Here is a 23374-nt window from a genome sequence, read left to right on the forward strand (position 1 = left end):
TTTTAAAAATTTTTTTAAATGTTTTTAAAAAACATTTATTGGTACATTTTAGGTATACATAATGATAACATTTATCATAGGGAATTTGTACCTCATAAAATTTAATTTTAAAAACATTACTGTTATTTGATATACTGACTGAAATTTGCAGGTGAAATTGATATATACCTATTGAAATGTTGTATCATTCTATTTTTAACACACCAAGCTTAATATCTCAGAAGACCATAAAGTATTGTTATATTGTATGTAAAGATTGTGCATTTTCTTATACACATATTTCATCAGTTTGTAGGTAGACTTTTTTCTTATCCTGGGTAATTTAAAAATATTTCTATTAACAAAAACTTAAGCATGAAGAATACAAATACCTAAAAGAGACTGTTTGGGAAAACAATTTATAAGAAGAGAGGTAAAACAAGAGTATAAAATATAGCCTATGCTAACTTCCTATTTGGGATTAAATGCTCACTGTATGTCATATTATATAAATCTTATAGTAGTCCTAGGAATCAGGTAAGTAGTGCCCCCACCCCGACCCTCTTTACTCATGAAGAAATTAATCTTGCAGGAATTTTGCCAGTTTGATACCATAAATAAGCAGCAAAACTAGATTTTAAGCCTTCAATAATCCATAATATTATATTCCCTCCAAAGGTAAATATTAATACATTAGTAAGATTAGTTAAAAACCAATCTCTAGAGTTCTTTTTTTCCCAACAATAATACAATTTTCACATCTCTATTGCTGTATTTAGGATTGCTTCTGTTTACTTAGTCTGCATTTTAAAATCTATCATGAATAATCTGTCCAACCTGACAATGCATTCTTGTCCTGTTTTCTTAATTCCCTAATTTTCTGACAGTGTTAAAATATAACTGTGGAACTGCTTTTTAAGCTTCTGAAAAGCAAAGACCATTCTGTCCTTTAGACTTTTTGATTTTTTTTTATACTGGGCACACATGCCTAACAAAAATCTGATTCCTTCCATGGGATGACTGTCTTCTCAGATTTGGCCCACACATTAATGCAAGGTTTTCTAAGGAACCTAATGAAGTGTGAAAGGAATTGGACCTTTGAGACATATTCCTTAACTACCTCTTACCTAACCTTTCAGTAGTGTTGTATAATCAGCCATAAAACAAATAGAGTCAAACTGGTCATTAATTAAAAACTATAACAAAATCATATGCTTTTTCAATGCTACATTTTCACAGCCTTCCTCTCACCTCCCATTGATAAGATGTGTTCCTCCCCAACCCTCTCCAAATGGGGTTTGATGGAGCCTGTTGTCAGATCAGTGATAGATGAGTAAAGTCACTTGAATCTTGACACAATTGTTTTTTCTGTGAGTTTCCATGCAGTAGATAATGTGAAAAGAAGCACTGAATCTGATGCTAGACTGCATTGGTCCAAGCCTTTGATAGCCCTTTCTCAAATTCCTTACCTAAGCAATGAGTGTCTATGACCTAGGTTTGTGGAGAAGATGACATGAGATGACAGATGCAATGTGCTTAGCACAGTTCCTGGTGTATGGAAAACCCTCAATTTTTGGTAGATTACTGTTACTATCCTCAACTGATTGCAGAAGTGGTGTGTCCACCTTCCACTGAGTCTTAGCGAGCCTCGCTGCCCTGGGCTATCCTGCACTCTTACGCCTTACACTCAGAATAACCTTACTTAACTTACTGGCCCAAGGATGTGATTAGGTTCCACTGGAACCTTGACATCAGGAAGGAGTGCTGCTGGTCTAAACTGGTTGACTCTGCAGGGCTTCTTTCGGTTGTTATTTTTTTAACCTAGCAATTACGACTATGTATCATAATATGACTTGAGAGAAGGAAAAATGTTTGATAAGCATCATTTTAAATAATCACAGTTGTAACGTTGTAAGCATTGTGGCTTTTTTTTTTTTTTTGAGGCACTAGGGATTGATCCCAGGGCTTTTGCACTGGACTTTTCATAATTTTATTTTGAGACAGGGTTTCAATAAACTGCCCCAGCTAAGCTTGAACTTGCACCTCTTGCCTCAGGCTCCCAGCATGCTGGGATTATAGGTGTGTATCACCATGTCCAGTTTGCATTGTGACTTTATTATTAGAAATAGGTCCGTCCTTTTTCATGCTTCAAAAATATTTGTTTTTTCTCCAGGTATGGTGTGGGACAGCCAGGTCAAAGTAATGAACTCTTCCTGCTCTCACAGAATTCATAGTCTAGTAGGGAAGATGAATGAATACCAAATGTTATAGGTGCAGTTGGGGAGGATTGGGAAGCACATGCTCAGGGTGTTATGAAGGTATCCTGAGGGATGGACTGAGAACTACCAGTGGCGGCAACTTCTAGGAGCATGTTAGACATCCAGAACCCTAGAAGCCCTGAAACCTCCTGAATTCAGAACTTGCACGTAACAAGACCCCCAGTGGTTCATATGCATGCTATGGTTTGAGAAGCCCTGGGAAACTCACTGAACTAAGTGTTCTTACCCTCTTGTTGCTTTGGCTACTGAGCAGCTGCATGACCTTTGGGCAAATTGCTTAGCCTCTCTAGGTGTCATACATCTCCTAGGTTAAAAAAAAGAAAGGAATAAAGAAAAATGGCATTAATGCTGTCTGTTTTGTATGGCATATAAAAATACTATGAATATTAAATGAGTTGGGCTGAAATTTCCATGAAAATGAATAACAGAAAGGAATTATATAAATTTGAGATATTGCATGAAACATCAACAAGACAGAAATAACAATGAGGTAAAAAACCCATGGATTCCCTTCAGTAGAATTATAAAAGGTTTGTTTTCATAAATTGCAAGAATATTTTTTTTCCCCATTAAGTTTATTGGTACATTTTAGGTATAAAATACAGTTACATTCATCATTGGGATCTTGCACCATTACATGAGTATCTTGGTTCTTATTTTTTTTTCCCCTTCCCCTGCCCTCCCCTCACCCGCTCCACCCTTCTCCATTTGCAAAGATTTTGTTTCCATTTTCTCCTTTTCTCATATTTTTTCCCTTTTTTCCCCTCCCCTACCTCTCCCACCTCCCCCACCCCCTTAGACCTTTACTTCCTATTACACAATATCAATTATACATTTTTAAAATTAAAATATCAAGACCTAGGAGACATTACCACAGATTTTACAGAATTTAAAAGGATATAGAAAGCATATGTCAAAAATCTGCTTTGAAATAAATTTGACCACTTCTAAGTACCTTGGGAGACAAATTAATGAAACTAACTCTGGAGGAAATGTAAAATTTGAATAGCACCTATTAAAGAAAGTATATTCCTAGCTTGAAAACCTACCTATATGACAACAACAGGCTTGTATACATTTTAACGGATAAATTACATCCAACATTTAAAGCAGAAAAAAAAGGAACACTTCACCCCTCATTTTGGGAAATCAACATTGTGCTAATCCTAAAACTGGATAAAGATAATAGAAGAAAAAGGTATGAACATAAATAGAAATTTGTTTAACAAAACAAACTATTGGAAGTCAGATCTGGCAGGATGTAGAAAGTGGTTTTGTTATAGGGATGGCAGTGTTGGTTCAGCATTGGAAGATCCACCCACAAAAGTCATCATTTAAACAGAGGAAAGGAAAAAGCCATATGATCCTGTCACTAGTTGGAGAAAAAGAATGGGACTAAATTCTACAGCTGTTCATGGTAAAAGCTATCAGGAGACTGGAAGTAGAACAGAACCTTCTCAACAGATTAAAGACATGTACTCCATACTTCTAGTGAGAATGGCTTATATGAATGGAGAAGATACAATGTTTTCTCCTTAAGGTGGGGAACAAGGGCAGATATGCTTACTCTTTATCTGTCCACTAAACTTTGAAACCTAGGCCCCACCAAAATAGTCTGGCAATAAAATGACACAATTAGGATAGGATTGGCAAGGTAGAAGCAAAATCTTTATATGTAGATGAAATGATCATCTACAAAGAAAATACTAAGAAATCTCTGGGAGCCCCTAGAACTTGTATTTGAATTTAGCAGGATTAGAAAACACAAGGTATATATAAAAGTTTAGGTCTATGTATACTTGCTATAAATGAAGAATTGGATATTGAAATTTAAAAGTTATGTAGGAGTACAAAGGACCTAGAAAAGTTAAAAAAAAAAAAGTGTTGGAAGACGTTCAGTACCTAATTTTAAGACTTCTTCTAAAGCTACAGTAATCAAGGCAGTGTTGGTGTAAGGAAAGACATATAGATCATTGGAATAAAACAGAGAATCTAGAAATAGAACCACACATATATGGTCCACTGGGTTTTGAAAGATTATTTAACATTAGCATTTTATAGAATATAAACTCAAGAGCCGAGGAAAAGATGGTGTTTTCAGCAAATGGCACTAGAACACCTGGTATCTGTATATAAAAAATTAACCTCAACCCTTTTTTTCCATACATGAAAATAACTTGAAAGGATCTGTGAACCTAAATATGAAAGACTAAAACTATAAAACTTTAAGGAGAAATTATAAGGGAAAATGTTTATGAATTTAGAGTAGGCAAGAACTTCCTAGGATATAAAAACCATGATGCATAAAAGAAAAAAATTGATAAATGAGATTCCATCAAAATTTAGAACTTTAAATGACATCATTAAAATGAAAAGTAGTCCTTAAACAGACCATATTTCCAATGCATATAACCTATGAGCAGAATATATAAAGAATTCTTGGAGCTCATTAATAGCCAACCCAATTAAAAAGTAGACACAAGAAGATGATAAACAGCCAGTACAGCACAAGGAAAAGTGTGCAACTCTAGAATCAGAAAAATACTAGTCAGTAAAATAACAAGATTGAATTATACACTCAGTAGAGAGATGAAGTTAAAAGTTTTAAAAGCCTTGTCATGACTTTCTTTTTGTTGGATTTTCCACCTTGATGTTTAATCTGTCATGCCCAATGGATTCATTCTGCTGGGCTTCCTGGGGTTGTGATCCTCATTGTCTTTTCCTAGGATATTGTCTAAAATTTTTTGGAGTGCTGGTTTGGTATTCATGAAGTTCCTGAGGTGCTCTTTATCATGAAAGTATCATTTCTCCATCAATTTTGAAAGATAGTTTTGCAGGGTACATCAATCTGGGCTGGAGGCTGTTTTCCTTTAGGGCTTGAAATACATCACTCCAAGCTCTTCTTGCCTTGAGGGTTTGCATTGAGAAGTGTGCTGTGATTCTGATGGGCTTTCTTTTGTATGTAATTTGTTTCTTTTCTCTCACTGCTTGTAGATTTTGTTCTTCTGTTGGATTTCTGGAATCCTAACTATTATATGCCTATGTGTAGATTTTTTTTGATCAAGGCTAGCTGGAGTCCTATATGCCTCACTTATCTGTATGTCAAATTTTTTTCCCCTCCTTGGGAAGTTTTCTGCCATCACTTCTGTGAAGAGTTTTTTTTATGTCATCTGCACTCTCTCCTCTTTCTTCATTGACTCCAATCAGTCTTATGTTATTCTTCTTTGCATCTTGTAGCAGCTGCTGGATTGATTTCTCATGTTCCCTTACAATTTTAAAGCAATTTTTCTTTTCCTGGTCACTAATTGCAATCTTATATTCTATATCTGAAATTCTATCCTCACATTGGTTCATCCTGCTGCGCAGACTTTCGATAGAGTTTTTAATCTCCTGGAAATCTGTTTGCATCTGTTTTGTGGATTCCATTTGTTTCCTATGTTGGGATTCCATCATGTTCCTCAGATCCTCTATTTTTTTATCTGTGTCCTCTCTTGATTTTTTTTTTTTTTGTACTGGGGATCGAACTCAGGTCCTTTCGCTTGCACAGCAAACAGCGAAACCAGTGAGCTAAATCCCTGGCCCCTCTCTCGATTTATTAATCATGTCTTGCACTATGAGAACAATCTTTGCTGTTCTCTGAGAAATTATTTCTGATATCATTTTTCCCATATCCTCTTTTGTTGCCAGTTCAGAGAGTCCAGGTGGTTGAGCATCAAATTATTCCATCTGGTTTCCCTTTGGGGTTGCTGTAGGTGATCCAGAAGTCTGTTTTTGAGGCTTGTTTACATGTCTTCTCATTTCCACAGTGGGGGGGGTGTGCTTCTGGCACCTGTGCAGCTCACCTTCTCTGCCCTAGGTGCATGGAATGGCAGCAGGGGAGCTTCCTTCCAGGTGCTGGGACTGGCTCAGCTTCTCTGCCCTAGGAGCATGGAATGGCGGTGGGGGAGCTTCCTTCCAGGTGCTGGGACTGGCTTACCTTCTCTGCCCTAGGGGCATGGAATCAATTGCAAGAATATTCATGGCATATACATATTTGTGTGCAATCTGGATTAAGTAACATGTTTTTCCTGGAGTGCATTTTTGTGACATTTCATAGACCTTAATTTCCACCTGTGCTGTAACAGTCAAACTCCTAAGTGAAGCAGATGGTGCTTCATCAATAAACAGGGATTAGGGCTGGGGATTTAGCTCAGTGGTTCCGCCGCCTAACTCGCAAGTGCAAGGACCCAAGTTTGATCCCCTGTACCAAAAAAAAAAAAAAAATGGGGATTACCTAGCCATGCTTATGTACAGGTACCTAAGTGTTATTAATTTCATAATCTCTTGATATTAATTCAAATGGACTAGAAACGTTTTTAGTTCTGCAGTGCCTTGAAGAAATGATCCTGAGTTTGAGAAATGAGGTCAGAAAATGCTTGCCAGAACCCTTGTCAGTTATATATACCAAGATTTAACACTGGAGCACACTGTACTCAGTGTTTTGAATACTTCACCAAATTTAATCTGCATTAACACATGGATAAAGAAATGCAGACTCAAAAGAATTAAGTAAAATGCCTAAATTCACACAGAATATCCTAACTGTGCTGATGCAACTAGAAGATGAAAGAACGAAGACATCCAACTCAAAACCATCTGACTCTAAAACCTTGTGTTTGTTTATCTTTTTTAATTTTTTCAATGTTGTTAATCATTCAGTTATTCCACCTTGTATCAAGCCAGAGAAGTTAATTATTCACTGCTTCATTTGGGGGGTGAGAGTTTGGGACAATGGAGCATCTCAATCCTAAACTTCAGGAATCAATGAGTAATACATATCATGCCCAGGCTAAATGTGTTCTGAAACTTTGCAGCATGTTGGCTAGCCCCTTCAGGGAATCTCTTTCCTCTTTTCTAAAGCTTCAATTTATAATACAATGGTCTATGCATTTTCCAGCCACTGAGAGCCATTGTTTTGTGTTATCAAATATGAAGTCAGGCCTTGTAAACAGATGCCTCAGTTCACTGTTCTGAATTCAATATACAAACATATTAAACTCTATCCATAAAATCTTTAACTGTGAATTTCCTAATACAAGTAATTGAAAAATATCTCAAATACTATCTGGCACAAAGAACTTCCAAGTGACATTCTGGTAAATGTGCCAACTACTTGGGCTCAATAATACTTCTTTCATGACCTGCACTCAACAGTTGGTGAAGCATTTAGTGACATGGGATGTAGATTCTAACATCTTGTGTCCACTTGAATGAAACTACTTACACGAAAAATAAGCCACATAGCCATGCTAGTAAGAATGGCCAGTTCCTAACCATGAGCATGATGGGATGAACTGCTTCTGTGGAGACTGAAGGGAAAGTTCAATAAAGTCTGTGATGTGTGTTGTTTGTGTGACCATTTGAAGCCTGGTTATTGTTTTGGGTCATTCTCTGCATGACTGCTGATCTTACTGGGACCAGACCTAACTGAACAAACTATGGGCAAAATGCCAGGTGGGCCACTTTGAGATCAGCAACAAGTCCAGAGTCCAGACTTATTTATAAACCCACAGGAAAAGTTCCAGGGCCTGCTCTACCATATGACCTGGACTAAGGTGAAGAAAGATTAGTGTGAAAGGACAGGAAGTCCTCTGTGGCCAAATGGGTTTCCAGTGTAAGCCATTTGCCCTTTTCAGTCAGGAAGAAGCTATAAATTGATCTCTAGAGTGTCAGCATACCTAGACTCCTATAAAAGCTATGATCTCAAGGTACAGAGCTTGACCTTTTAGGGGTTGTTTATGAAAGTTAATTACAACTTGCATCATGGAGATCACTGACTCATGTACAGGGATACAGTGGAGAATAAGGCAGGCAGGGTCCCTGTCCTCATGGAGTTTACTTTCTGACGAGGGAGATGGACAAACTGATAAATACATGAGAACTTCATGTGCTGCAAGAAAATAAAAACACAGCAATAGGACAGAGGTTTATGTGAGGAAGAATATTTCAGCTAAAGGGATCTAAGAAACCTTTTGGACAGAGCAACACTGAAGCAGAGATTTGACTGCTGCGAAGACCCAAAGAAAGTAGCAGGTATGTTGCCATTTAGATCTAAAATGTCCCCCAAAAGTCTCATGTGTTCAGATTTTTGGTTTTTTGGAATATAATTGCTTCATGTTCGGGGGTGGGTGCTATGGTCAGTGGTTTAATCCATTGATGAGCTAAGAGATAGGGCCTGGTTGGAAGAGGTTGGTCACTAGTGGCATGACTTGGAAGAGTATATTCTTGTCTTTGGTGTTTCTTCCCCCCCCCCCGCCCCATTTCCTGGCTGCCATGGGTTGAGCAACTTTCCTCTGCCATGCCCTTTCACTATTCCCTCTCTGCCTTGGATTCAGCTGACCATACATGGACTGAGCCCTTGGAAACCATGAGCCAAAATGAATCTCTCCTTCTTTAAGTTGCAGGTACTGGATATTTTGTCCCAGTGACAGGAACATGACGGATACAAGATACAAAGGTCCTGCAATAGGGAGAACTCATCAAAACATTGGGAAGACCAGTGTGATTACAGCTTAGTGAATAAATGGGGAATTGATTTTTCAGGATTGATAAAAATCAGCTTTTACCTAAGTTCTTTGACATTTGGCTTTCAAACAGTCAGGAGTCTTCCATGACAGAAGATAGAGAGAACATGACTGTGGCAGTTAAAGTGGAGTGTCAATTTGATTGGCTTTGGGATCTGCCCAGGGCCTTAGAAAACCACACTTCGGGATGCATGTGGGTGGGTTATGTATGTGTGGCCTTCATCCCTCACCTCTTCCTCTCTGGCTCTATTCCCCCTGCTCTTCTTCCTGATTGCCATGACATATGCAGCTTTGCTTTGCCACACCCTTCTGCAATGATGTTTCTGTCTTGGGGCCAGCCAGTCATGGACTGAAACCCTGAAACTGTGAGGCAAATTAAATCTTTCCTCCTTTAAGTTGTGGGTATCAGATATTGTGTCTCTGTGACAGAAATACTGACCAATTCAATAAGAGTCTGTGGCATTGTCTGTCCATTCTGCTGGTACATATCATGATTTATGCTAAATAGCTCTCTAAGAGTTGTAATTCCTCCATGGTTATTCTGGGTTGGCTCCTAACCTGGCATAATGTTAGGTAGCCTCATTATTCTGGTAGATGAATGAAAAAGTATGTTTTTGAACTGCAAGCAAAGCTAAATTGTATCTGTTGTAATTTTTAAAATCAAGTAATAGCTTTGTTGTCATATAATTCATATACCATCCAATTCAATTGGCATAAAATTTACACACAATTTCAAGGGTATAATTCAATTACTTTTGGTGTATTTATAGAATTGTGCAACCATCACCATAATCAGTTTGAGAATATTTTCATTATCCTTCAGTACCCTTTAGGAATTACTCTCCATATCCCCTTAGTTTGTCTCCCTCCCTAGCCCTGGGAAGCCACTAATCTACTTTCTGTCTCTGTAGATCTGCCCTATTCTGCCCATTTCATACAATGAAATCATATAATATGTAGCCTTTTCTGTCTGATTTCTTTTACTTAGCATAATATTTTCGAAGTGCATACATGTTGTAGTGTATGTATCCATGCTTTTATGGTAGAATTATATTAAATCTATGGATATACCATATCCACCAGTTGATGGATATTTGGGTTGTTCTGATATCAGGTTATTATAAATAATGCTGCAAATGAACGTTCATATATAAATCTTTATGAGGGCCTACATTTCCATTTCTGTTAGATAAAAACAGCAGTAGAATTACTAGATTCTATGGTGACTCTCTCTGCTGAGCTGTTTTACAAAGTGGCTACCTGGCATCTATAGCTTTTGAAATGTTTTCTCCTGAACTTTAAGGGGAAAAGAACATTTTGGAACCTAATAACCCTTAGTATTTTCAAATGGTAAGTTATGAAATAAAGGCTGAAGACTAATGGACTAAAGTATTTTCCTCCTCCTTTTTTTTTTTTTGGTACCAGGGATCAAACTCCGGTCCTTGGGATCGCAAGGCAAGTGGCAAAACCACTGAGCTAAATCCCTGGCCTATCCTTCTTCTTAATTTAGTTTGAATTTTAAAATGTATCTATATCTTCATCTATCATCTGTCTCTCTCTCTCTCATTCATATATATATATATATATATATATATATATATATATATATATATACACACACACACACACACACACACACACACACACACATTTTTTTTTCAGTATTGAGAATAGAATCCAGGCCCTTTGCATTTGGCTACTTTGCCAATTGTTTTTTATTCCCCTTTTTTTATTTTTATTTGAGACAGAGTCTTGCTAAGTCTCTAGGTTGCCCAGGTGAGGCTCAAACTTGTGATGCTGCTGCCTCAGCCTCCAAGGGTACTTTGATTCCAGTAGGTGCCACCTTGCCCAGCCAATTTTCCTTAAATCTCTGATACCTAGCAATCATATCTTATTATTTGGGTTCCTTATTACTCATTTTCTGTTACAAAGTTAACTACAGAAAAAATTCCTTCCATTTCCTACAGGTACCTTAGATTAGGTGATTAACACAGATACGTTTTCAACTGATGACAATAAGATTTACTTTCCTAATAATCATTGAGGCCCTTCTCTGTGCCTGCCATGTGTGAGGTGCTGATTATTTTTCTTGCTGTTTTCTACTGTAAGAAGTTAATTTTATTAGTTGTGTGGTTACAGAAATATTATGAACTGCAAACAATTCTTATGGTTATTTTCTATAAGGATACCCTTCAAATGTTGAGTTTGTGGCCTTTATATTCATTAACTACAGACTCCTTGTAAAACATGGAACTAAGGACCACACTTAGTAAGTGAAATTTACTGCATATTGTATTTGTCATCACCACAGGAATTCCATTAGGTATTTCTTTTTCCACCCCATACCAATGTTCATTTTGTGACTTTGTGGTATATCGTAACACTGTTGGCTGAAAAACTTTTTGAAAAATAACCTTGACCAGCCAAAGAAAAGTTGAACTATCAGCCTTTCCAAGAATTACATCTAAATCAGAATCTAATCTTGTAGCTCATTAAGACCACAGCTGACATATGGTGTGCTAAATTGTAGGAATATTGGTGTCATCTGGAATGAATGTCATACCCGAGAAGTAAATCTCCTTAGTTAAAATTGTTTCAGACTTTATTGGTGTTTGTTGACTATCTGGACTGGTTACCATACTTGCCTGTCACTATAGAAACTTCTTAAATGAATTTTAATAACTGATTTTTTTTTTTGTATTTGGAATAGGTTCTCCCTACATAACCAAGAATAGCCATAAATTCATGATCTTCCTGCCTAAGCTTCCCAAGTGCTGGGATTGTAGGAATGCACCACCATGCCTGACAAGTGATGGGTTTTGACAATACACCTTAAAAGATATTATAGGAAGAAAAGGTGCAAAGGGGAGGGGGAAGTGGGAGGGGTAGGGGAAAAGAAAGAAGGGAATGGAATTAATATGAGAAAGGGGAAAAAAAGGAAACAAAGTCTTTGTAAATAGGGAGGAGTGGAGGGGTTGAAGGGAGGGCAGGGGAAGGGGGAAAAATAACAAAGATGGATTATGTAAAGGTGCAAATTTCCAAATGTACCAATAAATTTAATTTTTTAAAAACTATAAAAAAAAAGAAAACTGTAAAAAAAAATATTATATATGACCCTCATAGTCACTTTAAATCTGTCAATGGATAGAATTTCCCTCTTTTAATTATGTACACGAAAGTTGGATCAGAACCTTAGTTGTGTTGGTATTCATTGGTATAGTCATGAAACTAAGTATTTATTATATGTTAGGCTATAATAAGCTCTTTTTCCAGTTTAAATCACACACCTTTACAACTACCATGTGAATTAGGTATTATTTTCCCCATTTTACACATGAAGAAACAAGCACAGGGAAAATAGAGAATCTCATCAAAGTTGCAAATCTAATAGGTAGTCTGGGCTTCAGGGTCTGGGCTCTTGTCGTCTATGCCTTCTGCTTGTTTTCATTCAGCTTCTTGGGATTTCTAGTTCTTCATCTGAAACATTAGCAGATTAAATTCTACATTGAATATGAAATTGCACCTATGTATCACCAGGGGCCCCTTCAGTTCTGAATTTCTATTTCAAAAAGGCAGTCTGAAAACAAAAACAAAAAAATCTCCATTTATCACCAAGTGCAACAAAGAGAAATAATCAAGGCACAAAGAGTCCTAACACTTACAACACCCTGAAGCAGCTGCTCTGTACTTCCGAAGATATCGGAAGAACAGGTTCAATAGAAGAAATTCTACTAATTATCACTGAACATGACGTTGATGGTTAATTCAGCCTTGGTTCAGTGAGTACCAGAATCTGTGTGATTGATCCAAGTATTTGTACTGTGGGACACTTGACTCTGTAGATTTAGAAAGTAATGACTTTTATCTAAGTATACAGTGATGAATTTGATTGAAGGTGAAAGGGCTGTTGGAGTGCTTCTATTTGAGCTGGCTGTACATCTAGGTTTTGACAGATATTTTCTTATTGCTGCCCAATGATATTGCTCTGTTTTTTTAAAGGCTTCTTTAGCCTCAAATCAACTCTTGATCTTTCTTGGCTAGGGCAGGCCTATTTCCAGCGAAAGTCTAGCTTTTTTTTCTTTTTTTTTTTTTAGCTAGGGATTACTGCTGACTGTACTGGCATGTAATAGGTTTCCTACTTTTTGTTTCTGTTGCATCTATTAAGTGATCTATGATCATATATCCCAAACCACAAATCAGGAAACTGAGTCTAACAAAAGAATTTTGTACCTTTACAGCTGTAAGTGGAATCTTATAAACATTTTTAGATTTGATAATGCTTGTGTTTCGTAGATTTCTATGTATTAGTACAATGAGACACAATGTTTAAAAATGGAACTATTCTAGGGGGTCCTGCAGTTGTGAGGTATACTTCCCTAATTTTTCAGCAATTCTTTGTAAGCTCTTATGGAAAATCTGGAAGGACCCTAGACCCTTTTCTCTGACAATCCCTATATTCATCAGTTGTCTTACTTGTTAACTACTCAAATTAATCCCTTTATCTTTTTATAATTATTTTTTAATTTTATATTTTCAAAATTTTTACATCATCTATTAATTCAGCCTCCTACTTAGTTTCCCTTCCAGTCCATATTTCCAACATGGTTTCTAAGAATGAACATTTGAAAATACAAATTCAACCATGTAATTTGTGTTTGCGATGTTACTATGGACCTCTTTTGGTCAGAGAGCTCTAACGTGGAAGCAGGAATGTCCATGATCTAAACTACAAGAGAGGACATTTTTTTGTGTTTTGGCTAGTCAGCATCCCGATTTGCTTTTGCCGAATTAGCTCTCCCCGGAGGAATGCTCTCCAAGTGTCCTCTTTCCCTTCTTTAGGGGTCATTTCATGGCCCAAGCCAGGTCAGTAGTATTCTTTCTTCTGGGACTCTGAATTTTGAGGCAAATCCTGCAAGCATGCAGTTAAAATAATCAGACATGAATTCTCAAAAAGGCTTTGTAGTCCCTGACAATGAGATCTCTACATGGACTCCAGTCCTCCCAAATTTTTCAATTTATGCAATCCTGTCAAGAGACAGGAGCTGTTCTTTGTAGATTAAGTTTCTATATCTGTTTACCTCCCACTTCTCATAAATACTCTGTCCTTTAATCATTTGGAATTATCTATTGCAAATTATCACTTCCTAGCATACCATGGTAGCCTTTCAAGCCATGAAGACTTTGCAAATGCTCTTCTTTCTTTCTTGGAATCCCTCCCTTTGTACCTAAGTGACTGTGTTTCTGATTCTGTGCTTTCTTAGCACTATATTAGGTAGTTCATCCATGTGGATCATTATTAACTCCTACGTTGCATGCTTCTTTGTTTTCATATGACTTGGCACAAAATAAATGAATAATTCTTGATAAATGAATAAATAACAATGGACAGTATAATTTGTAGTTCATGCATAGAGTTTATGTTATAGACAACAGATAGGACACATCTACAGAATTTAGGAAAAGGTTACAAGTTGAGGCTAATAATAATACCATCATAAAATTCATGAGGCTCACCATTGGGTGAATTGCTGATGAAATTAAGACAGACATCAGAATAGAGGTGATGATAAACACAAAGACATGGGACAGACAGGACATCTATGTTACTACCTAAATATTTTTAAAATAATTTAATTAAATGAAACATTTTATTTTAATAGATCTTGATTAAATAGAGGGGTGGGAAAGAGCACAGAAGACAGAGTTGGAGAGTGTCTAGGTTTAAACTCTACACTCCTGGTTTTTCATCAGTAAAATGGGGAAATAGTATCTATCTCACAAGGTTGTTGCTACAAAAACATAAGGGTATAATACAAGCAAAGCACTTCAGCTCTTGGTGGTTCTGGTCAGTCCTCATTTTCCAACCCCCTCACCCCAGTCCAGTATGTGGCCTTCTTTGTCCCTCTGCCTGGGAGGCTGACCCTTTGTGGACAGCAATCCCTGGATTCACTCAATCCTGATTTCTGCTTGGGTTTCACTAATGGTGGCATCATTAAGAGATGTGGGAGGAGAGAGAGAGAGGGAGAGAGAGAGAGAGAGAGAGAGAGAGAGGTATTCTCTACACCTCCATCTTGGCATCTCATCTCTAGCCATAAAATGACATGTCTTCCCCATCCCAGGTCCCTTCAGGTGGTCCCTCTTCTGTAGGTACTCTTCTCCCAAGTGCCAGGAACACTAAGTCTTCCTTTTGTCACTTACACCTTACGGGCTGTAATAGCCTCCACCATCCTTAGTCTTTGGGTGCCCCTTGCCTAGTCTTTTAACCCTGACCTTATCTCCATAAATAGACATTTTTCCCCTTACATTTCCTTTGCTTAACTATTTGGAATAAATTTTGTTTCCTGTCTAGACTCTGACACTGTGCCTAGGAGTTGCTTAAAAATCTTGAGTTATTTTTATTATTATATTAAATTATTAGTAGTAAGTAGTAACAATAAATATGTAAATAATTAAAGTATTAAACCAAAGGGACATTATTAATATTAAACATTATTATTATTGTAAAACAAATATGTATATGGAGTAGAAGGCAGGATTCATAGGCATCTTTAAAACAATGTACAGGACTTCAAATATAGCTCATGTCTACAGAGGGCTGTTTTGCCTACCATTTGGAATCATAAAATACTAAGTACTGTGATGGAAAAGTTTGAGATGCACTACAATATGGTAGCTTTAGAGATGGAGATGAGGAAATTGTCTTCTGGGATGGATGGGGGATCATTCATTTATCGTTTTAGATCAGCTCTGTCTGTATCAATTTCCGCCTGTATTCAAACTGCTATGGAACAGCTTGACTTTACATTTTTCCCCTCAAGGGTATATTTTTTCTTATAACTTTCAGTTTCATGAGTTACCTACCATCTTCTAAATCATACTCAAGAAATAAAAATTGCAGTATGTTGAACAGATCTAAGATGACCACATTTTCTAAATAAGAAGCTTTTACTTGCCAAAACCATGCAGTAGTCTTTGAACTAGCCACAAATTTGTGATTGTGTGGCCCCTGTATGTAGAGCAGCAGTCATACCCTTTCTCTTACATCATGTAATAAAAGAGGAGAGAAAGGCTAAAACTTAACTTTTTGAACTGAAAAATTATTTGGAGCTGTCTAAACTCTTGTGTAATACATCTAAGTCAGATACAAAGGTAGAGGCACATTTTTTAGAAAACTGGCATTATTTTATTTAAAAAATTCAATTCACAGGTCTTATGTTTATTTCCAAATAATATTCATGTACTCCACCTTTTATTTTCACAAGAAGAAATTGGATCCATTGGTATATTTGAACACTGACAACTTGTCTCTGGGAATAAACTCTTCTTTCCTAATCTGTTACCTAACATGATTACATCGTAGATCATGAAAGCAGATATGTAATATATATGCTTTCATGGGTGAATTAAAAATATAACAAAAGGCTTTGAATTATCCTGGACTCATGAAGGAATTGTCTCCTCCCCTCCTTCAGTACACTGAAAAGAACCTACTATGTGCCAAGCATGGACCTGAGGTAGAGCTGCGAACAAGTACAGTAGTGACCACATGGAACAAGTGTGGACCCTGGACTCACACTGCCTCTGTTTACCTCCTGCCTTTGCTGCTTTGGTACCCTCTGACTTGGGCAGCATACTTAATTTTGTGAAGACTTAGTTCCCCTTCTGTAGAAGGAGTAAATCTAGTAGCACTTACTCTATGGCATTAAACAACTAAATTAAATTTAGTCTGGGCAGAGTAAAGCAACTGAGAAATTTCAATGTCCTGTTGCAGCAAAACAATAACAGTTTCGGTGTGCATTCATTTATTTGCTCATATGGTCATTCATTCATTCTTCCTTTCATTCAATAAAGGATCTCTCAGCAAATTTCTATTCTGTTCCAGCTGCTGGGCTGTAGGGAACAATGATGAATGTACAGCCTTATATCTGCTCTCAGAGGGGTAGAGTTTTTCTGTGTTCAGACCATAAAGCTAAGCATGGTGGCCTATGTTTGTAATCCCAGCAGGCAGGAGAATCAGGAGCCAGACCATGTCTCCTAAGAAAAGGATAGAAAATAAGCACATTAGCCTGGTAAGTAAGTGTGTGAGTGTCAGGAGCTTCACATGTAGATATGTGGGGTGCTCTGGAGGCTGATGCACACGAGGGCATGTGTTGTTTTGGTCATGGGTTTGACACATTTAGTACAAGTCAGAAGGGTGTGAAGTGGAAAGTGTGTATTTATGTACACATACATAACCACACAAACACAAGAGATCAGCCCTGTCCACTGTAATGTTCTGTTTCTGCTTTCAACTCACTTGAGGGCACTGGATTATGGATGTTTCAGGGAACCTTTTCTGAAGTGAGGCCACTTGGATTCAAAGCCTACCCTCACCTCTCATTCACAGGGGCAAATGATCTGGCTTCTCTCTGGTTTGTTTCCATCACTGGCAAAACAGAGATGATAAGGACAGCATCTCCTTCCCAGGTTTCTCTGGAAGCCTCAGCTGAGTTCATGTACGTGAGCTACAGGTCCTCAGCGTCAGCTTCCACCAGCCTGACTCACTCTGCTAAGGCAGCGCAGGAAGAGCTAGGCTCACTTCTTCACTGGCCAATGGAGTGAGTCAGCGACTGATGTAACTTTTCCTAAACCAGTTCCTCATCCATAAGTGGAAGATAACAGCACCGAACCACATGAGATTACTGTGAGGGTAAATGAGACAGCATACTGTTTGACGATCTGTGAACTCTCCAAGAATAGTATTTACTTCTCTTGTCTTTTCCTCTTCCCCTAAAATTAAAAAATTATTTGAGATAGTATAGTGAAAGAGGAAGGGAAGAAAAGATGAAAAGATATTCTGGAGCGTTGAAAGTCAAAATATGATATAGTATATCTTTAAGGTTATTTGAACATCTGAAAATTTATCCTTTTAAACAAAAGCTCTACAGATGTAAGACAGGATGATTGATCTACTTTTGTTATTTTCTGATCTTTTATCTTAGAGTGTGAGAGAATGAAAAGGAGTTGAGTAATTTATAGATCTTTGAACTAATTACAATAAAACCCTAAAATCTATTTTCTTTAGTTATTTTTATTTCAAGTTGAAGTGTTTTTTGTAGCTATGTTGTCTTTCATGAAAAACAGAAGAACAATCTGTGAGAAATAAAAGAAATCTAGCCTGGTGTGGTGGTACACACTTGTAATCTGTTACTCCAGAGGCTGAGGCAGGAGGATCCCAAGTTCAAGGCTAGCCTGAGCAATTTAAGTGAGTCTCTAAATAAGCAAACAAGCAAACAAACAAACAAAAAACCCCAAAGAATCTGGAGGCAGCTCAGTGGTAGAGTGCTTGCATAGCATGTGTGAACCCCTGAGTTCAATCCCCAGTACTAGGGAGAACAGAAAAGAAAAGGAAAGGTGGGGAGGAGAAGGGAAGGGAGGGGAGAGGAGAGGAAGGAGAAACCTGCACTGTTATCAGTAAGGAAGGAAGCTGGGCTTGGTTGCGCCTTTGTAATCCCAGCACTATGGGAAGCTGAGGCAGGAGGATCACAAATTGGAACTCATCTCAGGCAATTCAGTAACTTAGTGAGACTGCCTCAAAATTTAAAAATTAAAGAAATGCCTGGGGATGTGTGGGAAGGCTCTTGGTTCAACCCCCAGGAACACACATGCATGTGTGCACACACACTCACACTCATATGCATGGCAGAGAGGAAAGCCTGGTCAGGTAGTGTGGCCCTGCTAGACCACTGTGATTCAGGCACTGGTCAGATACATCACCGCTGGTCACTGCCGCTTTCCTCTCTTCTCTCAGCTTCTGCTTCTTCACTCAGACTTAGGAGCAGATTAAGGTTAATTTCCCCAACTCATTCTCTAAAGGACTGAGGAAGCTAACAGTTCCGGGAGGGGGGAAATTTAGAATATTTTACAAGTACAAAGTTCATCTTCATCATCATCATCATCATCATCGTCGTCATCAACATCATCATCATCATCATCATCCCATCATCATACAAAGCAAAGAATGAACCCCATTCAGAGCATCACTTCCATACCAACTTTCTTTAAAAGCTTTGCATCAGGTTCCATTTTTCCTGAAGCAGGTTTATTTAAATACTCTTTTTCTCTGTCTCTCTCTCTCTCTCTCTCATTGAAACTACATGTATGTCTGGGCCTGGAGACAGACCCAAGGGGCACACAGAGCAGGAAAGCTAGTGGGATTTCTCTCAGTGAGCCTCACCCTGCCAGGACTCTTGCATCTCCAAGTCAGTGGATGTACAATCTCTGAGCACAGGGCAGGGGATTGTGTTTTCTATCAAGATATCTGTTCTCCCCAGCTTTAGTGTAATGGGGTCAGGGTGTTCCTTATCCAGCTTCTTTGGGTCGGGTTCCATTGTCCAGTGGCAGGGTAAGGGTAGGACTAGATCCCTGAGTATTCTTGCATATCTCTGGGGCCCTGCAGCCCCAAGACTGAACAGGGACTTTCCCAAGGGAAGGGGCAGTTTTCACACTGCCGCCCACCAAAACTTCCCTGAGCCCATTGGCCATCCCCCACCAGAGGTAGGTTCCTACTCTCTAAGGTCTCCAGAGGGCCTTCTACTTCATCATTGAACAAGTCTGGCCCTGCAGCTGTTTGAGTTTTCACACCCTGGCATGCTGAGGTCCTTACAACAAAGCTGGGATCTTGCCTGTGTGTAGAGACAGAAAAGCTCATTTTTGGTTCTGAGTTGGCAGGTGTGGACTTGCCCTGCTGCTTATTTATTCCCTCTAAGACACATATGTTCAACTCTTGCCCTTCAGGCCACATATAAAACCTTAAACATTATCCTGTGATTTTTAGAGCCTTTTCTTTTCTTTTTTGGTTCTGGAGATTAAACCCAGGGCCTTTGTGCTGAACTACATCCCGAGCCCTTTCATTGAGAGACAAGATCTTGCTAACTTGCCCTCATAGGACTTGCCACCCTCCTGTCTCACCCTCCTAGAATGCTGGGATTACAGGTGTGCAGCACTGCACCTGGCTTGTCTCCATTTCAAGGTGTGTGAGCCTGGATTGTGTAGATGACAAGTGAAGTGTGTATCAGATGTCACAAGTGCTGGTGTGACTTGGTGAGTAAACGTGGCAATAATAGTATTGCAACCTGCTACAGGTATGCTTGTCTATAAACAGGTTTTTATTAGGCAGACATGTAAGTTTTCCTGTTTACTTATTAAACTTGGGCTTGTGTTATTTTGTGAAATTATTTAATAAGTTAAAATACTAAAAATAAAGAAAGTTTGTTTTATATGTGGCCCAAGAAAATTCCTGTTTTCTCAGTGCTGCCCAGGAAAGCCAAAAGTTTGTACACCCACATCCCAAAAGAAATCTGGGGAAATTTGGTGCAGGTAAGAACAGGCATGTAGCAAAATTTCAGAAACTAGTTGGTGGTGCAGAAATATTTTTCAAGCAGGATTTGCTTGTTCTGAAAATGTAATTTCCTGTACATTAGTCTAATTCACAACCAAAATAGCATGTGCTCTGAAGGATCCATTCTAATCAAAGAAAAAGCTTTCTATAACATCTTCTATGCAAGGATCTGGAGAAAGCACACAAACGGCCAGGGCGTAGCTCCACCATCATCACAAATTGGACACACCCGAGTAATCACAGCCCAGGTAAAAAGCAGAGGGCAACAAACAGCCCTATCAGGTCCCCTCCTCTTCAGAAATGAGCTTTCATGGTGTCCAGAGCGTCACTGCTCCACTTTTTTTCTTTTTAGAAACTACTTATGGGACTACTTTCCCCCCATCTTCACTGTTGTCTAGTATTTTTTCTCTTCTTTCTTCCTTTCAGATATTATAGAGGCAACACCCTCCAGAAAGGACAGAAAGCAGAAACAGCAAGGGGGAAACTCATCCATAGTTCCTCTACCCAAACTTTTGACTAAGTACTGCACTGGTCATTCTCTTCCCCATAAGCTGAAAATCAGCCGAAGAGAAAGGAGTGCAGGCCAGAGAGCATGATCTCCACCTTATCAGTGCAGTAATGTAAGAAAACGCAGGTGTGGCCAGGTGTCTCACACCGCTTCCATGAGGCAATCATGACTCTGGGAATCTCCTGAGGTTATAGGTTGGAAAATGGGTTCCGGAAGTTTAGGCAGTTTAATCTGGATTTCTGAAAGGAACCCTTGGCACGATGTAGTCTTTTGTCTTAAAACCTCCGGCTTTAAGTGTGTAATGGGATTTCTAGTCAAGGCGATGGATGGTCCTAGTCCCTTGAGAAGCCAGTAGAAGGTATGAGCCGCTTCCCAGAAGAATGTCGGCATACACAACACGGCCTAAAAGTGCCTATCTATTCCCACGGGGTGTGAACCACCGGTACCTAGGGACTGTCTCCAGGCTGCTACGGCTGACTGGGGAATGCCACACACCCTTAAGTGTTCCGTTCAGCCAGAGTCAGCGCTGTCTGCACAGTTCACGGGGGGACAGGCCGGCCGGCCGCAGATGCTGCCCCGCTCCCTCCCGCTCGGCGCGCTGTGCGCCTCGGGACGCCCTCCTTTCCCGCAGAGCTATCACAAAGCACAGCACTTGGCACCCTCGCTCTCCACGGCCCAGGAGCACTGACTTCACAAAGTTCTGGGGCCCATTTCTCCGGGATCGCTGCCAGCTGGGTATACAGCTCCGGCCAGGAGGGGGCCCGGTGGCCCTGGGAGCCACGGAGACCAGAGGAACTTGCATTCATTTCCAGACCTGGGCCCCCCACAGAGGAGCGCGGTCCCTGACGGGCTGGGCTCCCGCGCGCGGTGGGCACCTGGGGACACTCGTGCGCGCTCACTGAGAGGGTGCCGGGCCGGGGTGCCCACCTCCCCCGCGGCCGGGCTGCGCCATCCCTCCCGCTGGCCCAGCCCGCCAGTCCAGCAGCGGCGAAAGCAGGCGCAGCGCCCCTACCGCCCGCTTTTCCGCCTCCATCTCCTCCTCCTTCCCCCAGCCACCCGCTCAGTCACAACCGGTTCAGACTGGCCAAGGTGCCCCGCAAAGCAGAGAGACGAGGAGGGAAAACAAACTTCCCGGGGAGGAGGAAGACAGAGAAAGAGAGGGTGGAGCCCCGAGGAGGGGCAGGCTCCCTAGCTCCATGTGGCCACCGCCGCCGCGGGGCTCGGCCAGGGCGAAGGGCGGCGGCCCGCGGGGCAGCGCCTAGCGGGACCGATTGCCCAATACCGCGGCGGGGCCGGTCCGGCCCGGGATAAATACGCGGGGCCGGACTGCAGGCGAGAGCGGCGGCCACGGTCGCCGGTCCATCCGCCCGGCCCGGCCCGCGCGGGGCACTGCGCCCTGTGCTGCGCCCGGAACCTCCGGCACGCAGGTAACTGGAGCCCGTGGGAGGGTCCCGAGGTCGGCGGCCACCCTGCTGCCCAGCTTCCTGGAGCCGAGAAATCCCTCCTCTGGGTCCGAGCGGAGCAAAGAGGCAACTGCTGCGCTGACACTCGAGGCCAAGCAGCTCGTAACCAGTTTCTTGTTTGGGGTGCAGGCTGGCGGCTTGCGCCCACCCCTCCACGCTCTCCTTTTTAATGGAGTTTTTCTCCGCGATAGGCAGAATTTCCCGGGAATCTGAGGACTGCATTTTGCGTGGAGTGGAAAGAAAAAGAAGGGGAATCCTAATGGGGTGGCGGTGGTGGGGAAAGTGGCCTCAGATGAGGCTCAGGGTGGAGAGCTGTCTCCGGGTTCCTGACACAGCTTCAGGGGTTGCTGATGGGAAAACCGAGGAGCTATGCGACCCAGGTGGGGTTCCATGTACCCGAGAGGCCCTGGCTCTCCAACCAGGTACGGGCGCACGCAGGTGCTCAAGTGAGAATTGTTGGGGCATCCCTGGTGCATCTGAGCCGGAAAAAAAAGCGGCACGAGGGGGCAGGACAGATTCTGCCCGGTGGCGCCAGGTTCATTCAGCACCACCAGGTCAACCCGGGTGAGCGCAGGCGTGTAGGTTGCCTTGACTGCAGGAGGCCCAGGCACCTTGGCCTTCTGGACCCTGAGCGGAACTTGGGAGGACTTGATGCTTATTTTCCATCTCTGGCTCGCCCTGGGTACCCTTCCGTGGTTTAAGCAGCACCCAGAGGCTGGCTTGCGAGACAGCTGATAACTGTTTTAAAACGTGGCTGTCGGAAGCAAGCATTGCTTTATTCTTAGGATGCCAAATCCGTCCAGCACAAACGATCCTGGAAGTTCAGTCAGCATTAACCCTAAATACATTGTATTGTATGTTACTTAATACAACATTTTGGGGGACCCATTTGCTGGGCCAATGTTTGGGTGTATTTTTTTAAATCTTGAATTACAGTGTATAGTTTAGATTGAGGGTGGATTCTCACTCTCCACCCCTACCTTCGAGCAGAGTAGCATCCTCTTAGAACTTGTTCAGACTAGTATAGGCAGATGACTGAGGAAGGGAGAGAAGATTGTGAGAGAAGAGAGTGGAAAGGCAGAATTCATTACATGATTTTAGTCACTTTTAAATAATAATTAAATATAGGTTTAGCACCCATATCATTACCAGAAACAAGCCCCCCCCCCAGGTTCTTGGAAGTAAAAATTAGATAATAAATT

At 40.5% G+C, this 23374-nt stretch overlaps 1 protein-coding gene across 3 annotated transcripts in view; it reads left to right on the forward strand.

Annotated features, from left to right (window-relative positions):
* Positions 1-7991: 7991 nt before the first annotated feature.
* Positions 7992-23374, forward strand: part of Slc16a9 (solute carrier family 16 member 9) — a 78771-nt gene continuing 63388 nt past the window's right edge. Inside the window, exon 1 of one of the 3 annotated variants that reach the window (XM_087184813.1) lies at positions 7992-8330. The gene's annotated coding sequence lies outside the window, so the exon portion shown is untranslated. Of the gene's footprint in view, positions 8331-21774; positions 22137-23374 lie in introns of those variants that run through there. The other 2 variants (XM_087184814.1, XM_004858285.4) reach the window with 2 other exon arrangements.

This window comes from Heterocephalus glaber, unplaced genomic scaffold (assembly GCF_053883595.1).
Source record: "Heterocephalus glaber isolate CG9 unplaced genomic scaffold, H.glaber_assembly_v1.0 deba00001497, whole genome shotgun sequence".
Lineage (NCBI taxonomy): Eukaryota > Metazoa > Chordata > Mammalia > Rodentia > Bathyergidae > Heterocephalus > Heterocephalus glaber.